Source organism: Sus scrofa, chromosome 3 (genome assembly GCF_000003025.6).
Source record: "Sus scrofa isolate TJ Tabasco breed Duroc chromosome 3, Sscrofa11.1, whole genome shotgun sequence".
Classification (NCBI taxonomy): Eukaryota; Metazoa; Chordata; class Mammalia; order Artiodactyla; family Suidae; genus Sus; species Sus scrofa.
This window is the reverse complement of record NC_010445.4, coordinates 30,509,101-30,522,346: the sequence shown is the minus strand read 5'-3', so window position 1 is coordinate 30,522,346 and position 13,246 is coordinate 30,509,101. Positions and strand designations below refer to the sequence as shown.

Here is a 13,246-nt window from a genome sequence, read left to right as displayed (position 1 = left end):
GAGCAGAAGAAAGGGCCAAAGGACAGAAAGCAAAGGAAATGACGACAATTGGCGAGAAGAAAGACTAGTGAATCTTACAACTGCTGGTTTTCCCAAGAAATTAAAGGAACAAAGACATAGTTGAGCAAATTATTTGGCCCTGAAGAGCATTCTTAAGGTCCTTCTTATGAGGATAGAATGTGAGCCACACGTGAAGTCCCTTCTTCTGGGGATAAAATGTATTCTGAAAATATCCAGACAGATAAAGGTTGACCCACAACATGCCATAAGTTTTTTTTTGGGGGGGGGCGGGGGGGAGAATCTGACTACAATAGAACAAAATCTAAAAGATTTTGAGAGGAAAAGCCATGACATAGCAGTTTTATGCTAAACCAAGGCGCTGTTCACACTCAAAGCTGAGAAAAAGACATTATTAGAAGAAAAGGCAATATTAAAGAAAAATAATAGTAATTGGTGGTGACTCAGCCATTTATTAAAACAATATAAAGCTGCCATGAATAGAGCAATGTTAGCCTGGGGGAACATTCATATGCCACAGGTGTAGCCCTAAAAAGAAAAAAGTTAAAAGCCATAAAATAGTGATAAATTTTACTGTATTAAAATGTTGAGGTTCTGCATAACAAAATATAAACAAACTTCAAAGGCAAGCAACATTGAAGACATCTGTACCATGTAACAGTAATCATTACCTAGAGAAAAATACATAACTTTAGAGGAAAAAAATCCCTTTATACTGGTTAAAAGGAAAATTTTGAGCAGTGGTTATGAAGGACAAATTTGCAGAAAGCAGTCATATGAAAAGACCTTCAACCTTATTAGCAATCAGAGAAGTACAAATGTAAACAACGAAATACCATTTCCATCTATTAAATCACTAAACTTAAATGATCATTACTTTTATATGTCGCTGATGGCAACTCGCTATGACTATTTGAGACTATTTTGTCAGTAAAATAAGTGCATATCCTAGAATGGAGCTGCCACCACCTCCCCCTAGGTAACATTTGCCCATGCCAACAAGAAAGCCTCAACAAGTGTGTCCATAGCATGGCGTTTAATAGCAAAACAGGAAGACCACCCAAATGTCCACCACTGGGTGAATTGGATAGACTCTGATGTAACTGTACCATAATGCATTGCACAGCAGTTAGAAATCTAAGCATACTGATACTGCTCTGAGATTTAAGTGGTGAGAGAAGCAAATTAAAGAATGATACACACATCATGCATATATACTGCTGACACTCAATGAGAACAATAGATTCTAAGGGTACGGATATTAACATATAGGAAAAGGTCCAGAGAGCCACACTCTAAACCAAGGACCGAGACCACACCAGAGGAAGGCAGGAGGGGAAGGCTGGCATCACGGCTAGGGGTCCACGATGACTTTGGTCCTATATGCCACCCTTTTAAAACATCCAGGTTGTGAAGAATGTAGTTCTTTGAAAGAATTGAGAATAACTCACATGGTCCATGTGTTTAAAATCTTGAAAAGGATCTTAAGAGACATCTACTTGAATCCTAATAGGCCATGGATGTGCGAGGAGTCAGGCTCAGACCTACGAGATGGGGTCCACTTACCTCGAGGAACCCATTTCAGGAGTAAAGTGTTCTATTCATTCGAGTTCCTGGAGGATCCGCTTAACGACCTAAGAAAGTAGTATTCTGGTCCCCAGTGACACAGCACGTGTCCAGCTTCAAAAGTCAGAATGCCCATATTGAAGCTCCAACCCCATCCGTCCTAAACTTGGCCCCCTTTGGGTAAGCATATGATTTCTTACGTGTGATAACGTGCCCCATCTACCTGCCTGGGTTATTTTGAGTCTTACACGAGGTAACGCAAACCAAAGTGCTATGAGAGCTGTCAGAACTATAAAGACAAAATATGACACTGCCCTCCCCTCAAACCCCAACACACCAGAATGAAGTACACACATACTCACTGAGTAATTCAAACTCATTTAAAAATAGCCATTTTTCCTCCAGAATTTCTCATCAGTTCCTTATTTCACACATTAAAAAAGCCCATATCTAATAGCAAAAATCAAACCATAAAAACCTCAATATGGTTCTTGAACATAAAAGAAACGTTAGACTATATAAAAACTTTAAACTCCTTTACATCAAAGGACATAAGCAAGAATTCAAAGGCAGACAACAAATATCGAACGTGATACGACATTTAACACAGATAACTCACCCAGGAACCCATTTGAAAAACAAATTCTCTAATAGCGAAATGAACATAGACGGGTTCCAGAATCACAAGCTAATAAACCAAAGAAAACATCTCACCTCAGGAAAGAAAAATTGAAAATTACTATTTCTGGGGGGGCTACCACATTGTTCAAAGTTAGAAATACTAGTAATATTTAACATTGCCAAAAATAAAGTGAAATGAACCCTCTACAGCAGTGCTGTCCAAAAACATGTGCAAACCATATGCATCAATTAATACTTTACAGGATTCATATTATAAAACAGGTGGAAAATTTTAATATATTTATTTGACCCAACATACCTAACTTGCTATAAAATTAATAAGACAGTTACATTATTTTTTGGAAAGGTACTAATTTCTTTGATAGTATCTCTTTTACGTTTCCAGCATCTTAATTCAGGTGCTAAATTTTTACTGGAAATATTTATAAATTCCATAACATTCTCAGTTGAAAAAGATTTACGTAACCAAGTTGCTCCAAACATAGTTAACAATTCTCCAGTCACTGAATATCAGTTTTTCGAATGTGTTCTCTATAAAATTAAACCTCAGTTTCTCAGTCCCACCAGACACATTTCACAGGCTGAAAGCCCCATGCAGCTGGTGGCTACCATCCTGGACAGCGCAGTTCGAGAATAAATCTACCCTTTGCAGACCCGAGTTCCGGCTGCAAGGAGGGGCAGCCCTTGTCCCGGCTTCCTGGAGCCTGTCACCTCGGCTGTCCATATTTATGAGTATTTCGAGACTTACACTCCTTCTTGATGGACCCGTCTCAGCATCCTTTTCCATTCCTGCTGTGACTCTTCCCACGAGGCTCACAGTCCAGGCCCTCACTGGCATACCTTGAGTTCTTGCATTCTAGATCGTAAATAAAAATAAGACTGTAATAAGAGTTCCTGTTGTGGCTCAGTGATTAACGAATCCGACTAGGAACCATGAAGTTGCGGGTTCGATCCCTGGCCTTGCTCAGGATCCAGCGTTGCCGTGAGCTGTGGTGTAGGTTGCAGACGAGGCTCAGATCTGGAGTTGCTGTGGCATAGACTGGCGGCTACAGCTCCAATTAGACCCCTAGCCTGGGAACCTCCATATGCCACAGGTGCAACCCTAGAAGGACAAAAAACAAAAACAAAAAACTGTAACAAGCTATGCGAGAAAAGAATCTGAAAAAGAATGGATAAATATGACTGGTTCAGTTCATACCTGAAACTACCACAACTTTGTCTACCCACTCTATCTCAGTAAAATTTTAAAAACTAAAATTTAATGGGAATAATAAAGCACAGTGGGTTCTATCTGTTGAGCAGACCATAGTGTCAAGTGCTTTCCGTCCTTTATCACGAACCCACACCCCTCCCATTTACAGGCAGAACCGAGGCTTAGAAAAATCACGTTAGGGTCACGTGATCATGGCCGAGTGACCGACTGCTGGGACCAGCACTGACTGGCCCTGAGCCCTGGCGCTCTCCCCTTCTGCACGTTGTTCTGGTCTGCGTGGTTGAAGGTCCCTTCTCTGAGCACCCACAGGCGCTCCTGACCCTCCTTGCAGGCGGGGAGCATCGGGGTCCCATCTGTGGCACTGCTTCGTCTCAGCGTATCTTTAGGCCACGTTGAAGCAGGAGGGAACAGCTGTGCACACCTACCAGGTGGCAGGCCCTTGGCATCAGGCCCTGTCACTCCCACTTTAGAGGGGGCAACCGACTTGCCCAAGAGTAAACAGCTAGGAAGGGGGGCGCTGGGATTTCATCAGTGAATGAATCTGTGTTCCACATGATGGGTGATGCACAGGCCACATCACAAGGCAGAGTGTCCTCCCCTCAACCCCAACATCCACCTCGAGTTGATCGAATCCCTATCTCGGCCTCTGTGCCCTAAGTGTTTTATTATAGTTGATTCACAATGTAACATCAATTTCTGTTGTACAGCAAAGTGACTCAGAATCATTACTGAGTATCATAACCTGGAACGTATCAGGCAAAGGTATTCTTATCATTGCTGTATGTCTGTGTACCATGAACCATCATTTTTTTGGGGGTGGGTATCTTTTTAGGACCATACCCGCAGCATATGGAGGTCCCCATGCTAGGGGGAACTGTAGTTGCAGGCCTCTACCACAGCAATGCCAGATCTGAGCCAAGTCTTCAACCTACACCATAACTCCCGGCAACGCAGGATCCTTAACCCACTGAGCAAGGCCAGGCATCGAACCCACGCCCCAGTGAGTACTTGTCAGGTTCGTTAACTGCTAAGCCACGAAGGGAACTCCAGAGGAACTATTTCAAAGAGGTGGGGGGGGGATGGAAATCACTGAGCACCTACTGTGTGCTAGCACCACACTAAGCACACACTTCCTCACACCCAAGCCTCCTAACAGCCCTGAGGGGTAGGTTGCCATCAACTGCATCTCACAGATTAGAGAACCGAGGCTACAAAGGCTGGGGTGCATCTAAGATCACCAAGTATGTAAGTGGCAGGATTGGGGTACAAAACCACTTGCTGAAGTATGTGTCCTGAGGGTGTATTCCTGCAGGGCAGCACCATCTTGGGTCAGGCTCGCACTAGGCATCCCGGATACAGAAGTGATCCCAAGTCAAGGACTCAGTCCCTGGCAGGTGGCTGGGCAGACAATAGGACAACATGTGCAGATGCTGGGCTCCTGGTGCTGCCTCCCTCACCCACCAGGTTCCAGCCCCTGCAGTTGGGTAGGTGGGGCCCTGAGGTTGGGTCCAGCCTAGAAGCTCTCAGGGGCGGTGAGGTGAGGCTGTCAGCTCCAAGCTGAATCCCTTAGGGGTTGAAACACGATCCTAAGCTCTCCTTGCAGGGCATGTACTGAGTGGGTGGAGCCCGTCTGGACCTTGAGTCACCACGTGGAGCACAGCTGCAGCATAACGACGAGACCTCGTGTGAAGCCAATGAGATGAGCCATTTGCTTGTTAGGGCCGCAGAGCCTAACATTCTGATTCACACAGCGAGGCGTACCTTCAGGGAGTTCACTAATCATTTTAACTTGGAGAAGGGCACGCAGATTTTTATAGGCAGACTGATCTGGTCTTGCGGGGAAGGCAAAGGTTGTGAAGTGGAGGATGGAGCCTTGCAGGTAACAATGACGGCAGGTGACATTCACTGAACGTGTGTGCCAGGAACTAAGCGCTTTACAAACATCCAAGCAAAAAAAGCCATTCCCAGGAGTCTAAAGCCTGGGGGGCGTGCAAGTCAACCCACAGGGTGTGGTTTCCCTCCCTCTTTATCCACCAGGCACTGAGCACCTACTATGTGCCCAGCAAAGCAGAGCCTCAGTTATCACACTCTCACACCCTGGAGGGTGGGAAGGGCGGTAACGAGGATGACGGATGCCATGTCAGGAGGAGTGAAGTGCTGTGGGGGAAGAGAACAAGGTGCGGGGCAGGCGGTGACTACTGCGAGTTGAGATGCAAGGTCTAGGAAAGCCTCTCTGCAGAGGTGACAATGGAGCCTAAGGCGGATCATGAGTCCTGTGCAGGGGGACATTGGAAGAAGGACATTCTCAAGGGAACCGTAGGTGCCAAGGGGGTACCTGGTGGGTTTGAGAACAAAGGAGGGCAATGGTGGCTGCAAGAGTTAAAGGAGGGGGTGGGGGGGAGATGAGGGCAGACCCAGCGCTCTGGGTGCTATTCCAAGCAGAGGGCACTGCAGGGTTCTCCACAGACAGGCAACATCATGTGCTTCATGCTTCGAGTCTCCAGACACAGTCCTCTGGTTGAGAGCTGCAGCGGGTCTCAACCAGAGCACCATGTCTGGAGACTTGTCACAACACAGGGGATCACTACCAGCCTCTAGTGGATCCCATCTGCATAAGCTGCAGAGTTTCTCCCCTGGGGCAAAGCCACAGACCAAAATGGGGGAGGGCATGGGTCAAAGGGTCCAGGGCTTTCTGCCTCCAGCATCTGTCTTCCCTCTGCTGACACCGAGACCGCTCCGTCCAGAGGCGAACACAAAGCTAATGACCCTTTAGCCTCTCTCACTTCCAACAGCCCCTTCCAAGACCCAGCAGCTAATGTTACATCAAGGATTCCGTAATTCCTCTTTATAGCTACACCTGCAGCACACGGAGATTCCCAGGCTAGGGGTCTAATCAGAGCTGCAGCCGCCGGCCTACGCCACAGACACATCGGATTCGAGACCCATCTTCAACCTACACCACAGCTCACGGCAATGCCGGATCCTTAACCCACGGACTGAGGCCAGGGATTGAACTTGCATCCTCGTGGATACTATGTTGGCTTCTTAACCTGTTGAACTGCAATGGGAACTCCTTCAGTTTTTTTTCCTTAACGAGACCCACTAAGTCATGCAAGATTCAGGCCCCAGAGCACCCAGACCAACCCCCTTCACCCCACAGCCCCACGGGGCCTAGAACCCAGACCAACCCCCTTCACCCCACAGCCCCACGGGGCCTAGCCAGGCATGTGTGACAGAGCAGTGACATTTGCTTTGCTCAAGAACCGTATGACAATTCTTCTCGGAGGTCCCCGTGCCTCAGCATCATCTGGAAAATTGGTTAAAATCCAGATCTCTGGTCCCTCGCCCTCCCCCCACCTTGTTGGTCAGGAGGTCTGAGTGGAGTCTTAGAAAGTGCGTTTCTAGGAGTTCGCTGGTGCCTAGTGGGTTAAGGATCTGGCTGTACCACAGTTGTGGCACGGGTTCGATCCCTGGCCTGGGAACTTCCGCATGCCATAGACACAGCCAAAAAAAAAAACAAAACAAAACCTTTTTAAAAAAAGGAACATGCATCTCGAACCATCTCCCAGATGGTGCTGCTTCTGCTGACACGGGGACCACTCTTTTGAGAGCCATCAGCTCTAAAGGATTTTTCCCACCTCCACCTGGGCCTCATTGCCCCAGGTCACGGAGCTCAAGCCGCTCTCTCGGCCAGCAAACACCCTTGATTTCTGCCTCCAAGGAGCCAGCCCTAGCTTGTCTGGCTCCTCCAGGAAGTCCTCCCTGACCTTCCAGGCTGAGGCTGGCCCTTCTTTTAGGCAACTCTACACTTTAATTCCTTTCAAACTACAGTGTGGTGCTCAGGTGCTTATCAGTTGCCCCCACCAGACTGTGAACACTTGTCTTTTATCCGGATTCTCCGTGCCCACCTCCCACCTGCTGAGAGACAGGAAGGCCACCCTCCTCCCCTTTGACGTAGGAGACCAGCCTCCTGCCCGGCAGCCCCCCTCCCTCTAGGCTCTTGCATGAAGACCCACGTTCCTCCCTGGAGAGCCTCCCCATCGAGGTGACTTTCCAAAGATTCGCTGGAGAGGACAACACGTGTTCGCAACGGGAAGCACGTAGAAACCCAGGGGCTGCAGAAGCTGCAGACATAAAGATTTGTGTCTTCAGGGTTGAGTTATTACCTGGGAGGTGGTGGCTGCTCCCAGCACAACAGTCCCAGGAGTAGCTTCCTAGTTAGGTCACAGCCAGCGTGGGGGACAATAGGACAGGGCTGCAGTCCTCCTTTCTGGGCCTCCGCCCTGCAGCAGTGCCTATAGTGGGGAGCTTGCAATTTAAAAAGCCTTCATCCAGCACGTGGCCTGCTCTCCCTCCTCCTCCTGCCCTTACAGGGTCGCAGGGACCAGGGGGTCTCTGCCTGCTGGTTCCTGACACAGGTCAGCCTTCATCCCCTCAGCCTTTGCCCCTTCCCACCGCGCTCGGCTTCCCTAAACCCCCTCCTCCCTCCCTGCCAGCGGTCAGAACCCAAAGTTGAGGAAAACCTCAGAGACCTGGCCCCAGGCTGGGTCGCCAGGGTCATGGACACACGTCTGAGACCCCCGGGACTGTGCCAGCCCTACTCACGTCCTCCCGCATGGACAGAGAGGAGCAACTCACCTCTCTGGCTTCCTGGGACGTCCTGCTGGTCCACCAGAGATCTGGAAAAGCCTCGCTTGCTAAGGGCCGGGGCTCGTGGGCTTTAACCCGGGCGGGAGAATATGGGCGACAGCTGGTGGGGCCTCAGGCCTCGGGCAGCGCCTTGATCTCCATCACCTGGGTCAGGTTCGCACCCTGGGATGTTTGAGGAGCACTGCTCCGGCCTCCCCATCATGCCAGGCCTGTTTTCAGGCTCTTTGTTACCAGGTGATGTGGGAGACATTGGCTTCCTTCTTCAGGTTGTAATCACTTGCATCGCCTTACTGAGGAAAAACTGAGAAGGGCGGCCGCTCTTACCAGGAGCCGATGCTTCCCAAACAAGGAGATGAAGCTTTCCTATTACAAACCACCCCACTGGAAAATGGGAGTTCCCTCTGCTTATTCACTTGCATGTCCATTACAAGGAATTTGGAAACTAGAGAAAATTATTTCTAAAAGATGATCATCTTATTAGCTGTAGACACCGACAATGGTCATTCTGATGGATTTCCATCCAGTATTTTTCCTATGCCTGTCTGTTAACATAATTGAGAGTTTACCAAATAGTTTTTTTTTTTAAAGAAGCTTGATCAAGATATAACTGACACACAATAAACTGCTCATATTTAATGTGTATAATTTAAAATGTTTTGACAGGTGTATAGGCTCATGAAACCACCACCACAAATCAGATAATAAACAGATCCATCACTGCTAAGTCAATTTTTTAAATGGAGTTATTAGTTAGGAATAATTTCAGACGTATAGGAAAGTTACTAAGAGTATAGCAAGTTCCGGCATAGCCTAGACCCAGTTCCCCCTAATATTAATATCCTACATACTGTAACCAAGCAGGGCCCTTTGGGGCTACTGGGCACAAAAGTCTTTCTGTGTCTCCCATTGCATGTTCTCAGGAAATGGGCCTCATTCCGGCCCCATGACCTTCTCTGAGTTCCAAGGGGCAGGTACAGACAGTTGCCTGATGAGGGAGGGGAGGGGATGCAGAGACCAGGGAGGAACCCTCCAGAAACAACAGGAGAGCCTCGGGGCAGGATCCTGGTTCCTTCTCAAGGGACCCACATAATGACACAAGCATCTTATACCCCTAAGAGCAAAATTAGACTCCTTATGCTTCTTTTAGAAATGAACACTTTAACACTGAACAGCTTAGAGCCCTTCCTTGTCCTTCTCCCTGGTTTAACGGCACCCTAAACATAATCACCTGTAAATTAAGTATGAGGCACTTTGAACATAAGTGCCTGTGGGTTAAAGATTATTAGCACATGAGGTTTTTTCAGGAACTTTCCTAGTTCGGTCTAATCTCTAGTCCATATGCCCTGTTATTCTAGGCAAGAACCCAGAAGATCACCATGAGGCTCATACCGAGATCTCCTGACTCCAGCTTTGAAGCCTAAGATCCCCCCAAAGAAAGAAGACTGCTTGTTTGCGCCAATCTGATTCCTATCCGAAAACCTGTTTTTCTCCTTTTAATTACAAAACGCCTCACAATTCTTTCCAATGGGGGCTGGGTGCGGGGGCACAGTCTTTGAGGCATGAGCCTGCTGCGAGCCTCCTTTGTCTGCTTTACCCAAAACCCTATTCTCTGTGTTTCAATTCAGCACCCACCGGCAGACAGAGACCAACCTCCGGCAACGATACCGTGATGTATTTATTAAAACGAATCATTCATTATTGGTACTTTGCTGTTAACTCGACGCTTGTTTGAATTTCACCAGTTTTCCCACCAACATCTTTTTCCCCTTCTAGGAGCCAAGTCAGGATACCAAAGGGCATGTAGTCGAATGCCGTTTGATACCTTATCTTTTATTACTTAGCATTTGATGGTAAAACATCTCTTCAGAAAGTTGCTTTAAAGGACGGCCTCATATTTCTTGACATCAATTTACTGTAGTGTGCTTGACTTTCCAAGTTATGCTATTATGAATAATGTCATGAAAAAGCTTTGTACCCAAATCTTTGCTCACATCTCAGACTGCTCCCTGGGGATATTTTCCCTGCCCCCCCTCCCGCTTTATTGAAACATAATTGACACATTAACATGATTTCTCTTGAAATCCAACTCATAGGTCAAGGTCCTTTGATACATACTTGCTTTTAACGCTCTCAAGAACGCTGTAAGATTCGGCAAGCATCGTAATCCTTGTTTCAGTGGAGAATCACCAATGGAAGCTAAAATTAAAGAGTGGAAGTGTGATGAGAAACGGGATTGTCACCTTGTCTCAAAATAACTCTCCACAGATCCCTGGTTGATTACCAAGGAAGGAGTAGCCACTTACCGGTGGAGAAAACTGTCAGGCACCACCTGAACTGAATGATCAAAATTGATCAGAATGAGACCAAACCACACCAAGAGCCTCCTCATCTGATGTGCAAAGAAAACCACAAGATCAGGGCTCGTTCAGGTAATGCCAAAGATGCCTTACCTGAAACTAATAAAGAGCAAACGTCTGGCAGACCCAAATCAAGGAACAGTCTACACAATAACTGGCTTGCACTCTGCAAAAATGTCAAGGTCATGAAAAGCAAATAAAGGCTGAGGGACATTCTAGAGGAAAGGAGACTGAAGAGACATGACCACCAAATGCAATATATAATCCTGGACTGGATCCTGAATGAGAAAATATAATTTAAAAACAATTTTATGTAAAAGCTATTACTGGGAAAATTGATCCATGGATTAGATAATAGTACCACATCAATGTTCATTTCCTGACTTTGATCAATAGTTTTTATGGCAGAAGGGGCATGGACTTCCATCTATAAGATATTCCAGAAAGACCCACTATTAGACTCTTTTTTAAGTTCTGAGAGGCATATGACGATGCTTTGGAATTCAAGCAACAGAAGAGCCTTATTATCTCACCAAGATGATGATAAGATGCTTCCATCACGTCTTGGAGTTTTCAACTTACATAAAAATGGCATAATTGTAACCGAAACTCCCATACGCCTCTCATCCAGGGACTTTATTCAAGTCGTGATGATTGCTCAAATGATGCTCTTTGGGGCAGGTGCATCCAGTTCAGGATCAGGTGTTATAACCAAGCTTCACACCTCTCTAGTCTCCTTCAATCTGGGCTGAATCCGGAAGGAAGGAATGGAGGGAGGGCGGAAGGGTGGATATAGATTTTTAGAGCATCATTTTTTTTCCCTGAACATCCCAGTTTCTGAGTTGGAAAATTTGGAAAACACAGCAAAGCCCTGAGAAGAAACCAACCTCAGACTCGCTCTGTAACCAAGCAGGACCCTATGGAGCCTCCCCGGGCCCTTCCCCCACATCCTCTGCATTCGCTCCTCTCTGAAGTACCTAGTTAATAGGATCTGATACACGTTTCCTGAGTTGTTTTACAAAGGCTAAAACCACCACCAAAAGGAAGAAATTAACTGCCTAACTCTGAGCACACAGCCCCCAGACCTACTGGCGCCTAAGGATTGATCCAGTGAACCTGCCCCCTGCCCTCACCAACAACCAATCAGAGAATTGTGCACAAGTTCCTGACATACCACCACCCCCAACCTTGGCTTTTTTTTTTTTTTCCATTTTTAAAAATTTTATTGAAGAAGAGTTGACTGACAAGATTGTAATCATTTCTGCTGCACAACAAAGGGATTCAGTGATACATGTACACGCATCCATTCTCTTGCAGATTCTTTTCTCACTTGGCTTTTAAAAGCCTTTACAGTGTGGGGTTCTGGGAGGTCAGGGTGTTTGGGGGGCACGAGCCACCTGTGTCCTTGCATGGCCCTGCAAAAAACCTTCCTCTGCTCCAAAATCTCACATTTTGGTTTGGCCTCCCTGTGCGTTGGGCAGGTGGACTTGCACTAACAATGTGGGGAGCCAGCCTAGGAGTCTGTGCCCCTGGCGGGTCGAACCCAGCCGGGGGTGGGGTGGGGGCAGCCCCTTCCCTGATCCCTCGGCAGCCACCAGAGCCCATTTCACTCTGGAGATCTTGGGAGGGACTGTCCTTGACAGGTGCTGGCCACCCATAGTATAAGGCTGTTTGGAGCCGAGAAACGTCCACAGCTCGTTCCACATTCAGTGGTGGGGGTTAGGTTGCTCCCACTTGAACAGGCTGATTCCCTTGCGGGAATGGAGCCGCTTTGGGCCTGTTCTCTTCTGAGAGCTGGGACAATCCGGCGGCTTCTTCCACTTGAGAATGGAAGTGGAATTTCATTTTATTTTATTTTGTCTCTTTAGGGCCAGACCTGTGGCATATGGGAAGTTCCTAGGCTAGGGGTGGAATCAGAGCCACAGCCACTGGCCCACACCACAGCCACAGCAATGCCGGCTCCTTAACCCACTGAGCGAGGCCAGGGCTTGAACCTGCATCCTCATGGATACTATGTCAGGTTCTCAATCTGCTGAGCCACAACAGGAATTCATGGGAGTGGAATTTTAGCCTACGCCTGAAACCAAGCAGGGCCCTGTGGGATCCTGGACACACAAGGCTTTCTGTGTCCCCCATTTCTTGTTTTTAGGGAATAAACTTCAGCCTCCAAGAACTTCCCCGAGTTCCTCTGAAAGTACAGGTTCAAACAGTTGTTAATCAGGGAAGGGAGGGGATGCAGAGACCAGAGAGGAGCTGTCAAGGAACTATAGCGCAGCCTTGGGGCGGGATCCTGGTCACTCCTCAAGGAATATACATAAAAATATCTTTGTTCTTCTGCAGAACTAAACCCCCCAACAAACGGATGCTGTTAATGCAGTCTTTATTCCTGAAAGACCTCCAGTCCACCGAAGTCCAGCTTTGAAAACAATGCAAGCTGGCCTCTATCCTGATCCTTATCTGTGGCCCTATTTTTCCCTCCCCAAACTTTAACCCCCCCCCATCTCTCCTATGGGGCACAGAGTCTTTGAGGCATTAGCCTGCTGTGATCCTCCTTTGCCTGGCAAAGCAATAAAGCTATATTTTCTCCTTTGCCCAAAACTGTCTCCGCGTTTGTATTCGGCACCAGTGATCAGGGGCCAAGTTCTGGCAACACACTTCTTCTGATCTTCCATCTGTAGCTTATTTGCTGTTTGTGTTTCTGCGTGTATCATTTGGGGGTGAGCCACTCATGGCCCATTCTCTTTCGGCAGCCAGGCCTCTCTGGAGGCCTCTGCTGGGAATGGAAGTGGAATTTCCAGGA

General features: G+C 47.4%; 1 long non-coding RNA gene across 2 annotated transcripts; it reads right to left on the bottom strand.

Annotated features, from left to right (window-relative positions):
- On the bottom strand, positions 451–11,615 carry LOC110260089. Of its 2 annotated transcripts, none has more exons than XR_002342914.1 (3): positions 8,078–11,615; positions 7,456–7,563; positions 451–3,082 (listed from the first exon to the last, which is right to left on the bottom strand). It is a non-coding gene; the product is annotated as an uncharacterized LOC110260089 (long non-coding RNA). The 2 variants fall into 2 exon arrangements; XR_002342913.1 differs by lacking the exon at positions 7,456–7,563 and adding an exon at positions 7,606–7,734 and having other exon boundaries at positions 8,078–9,421.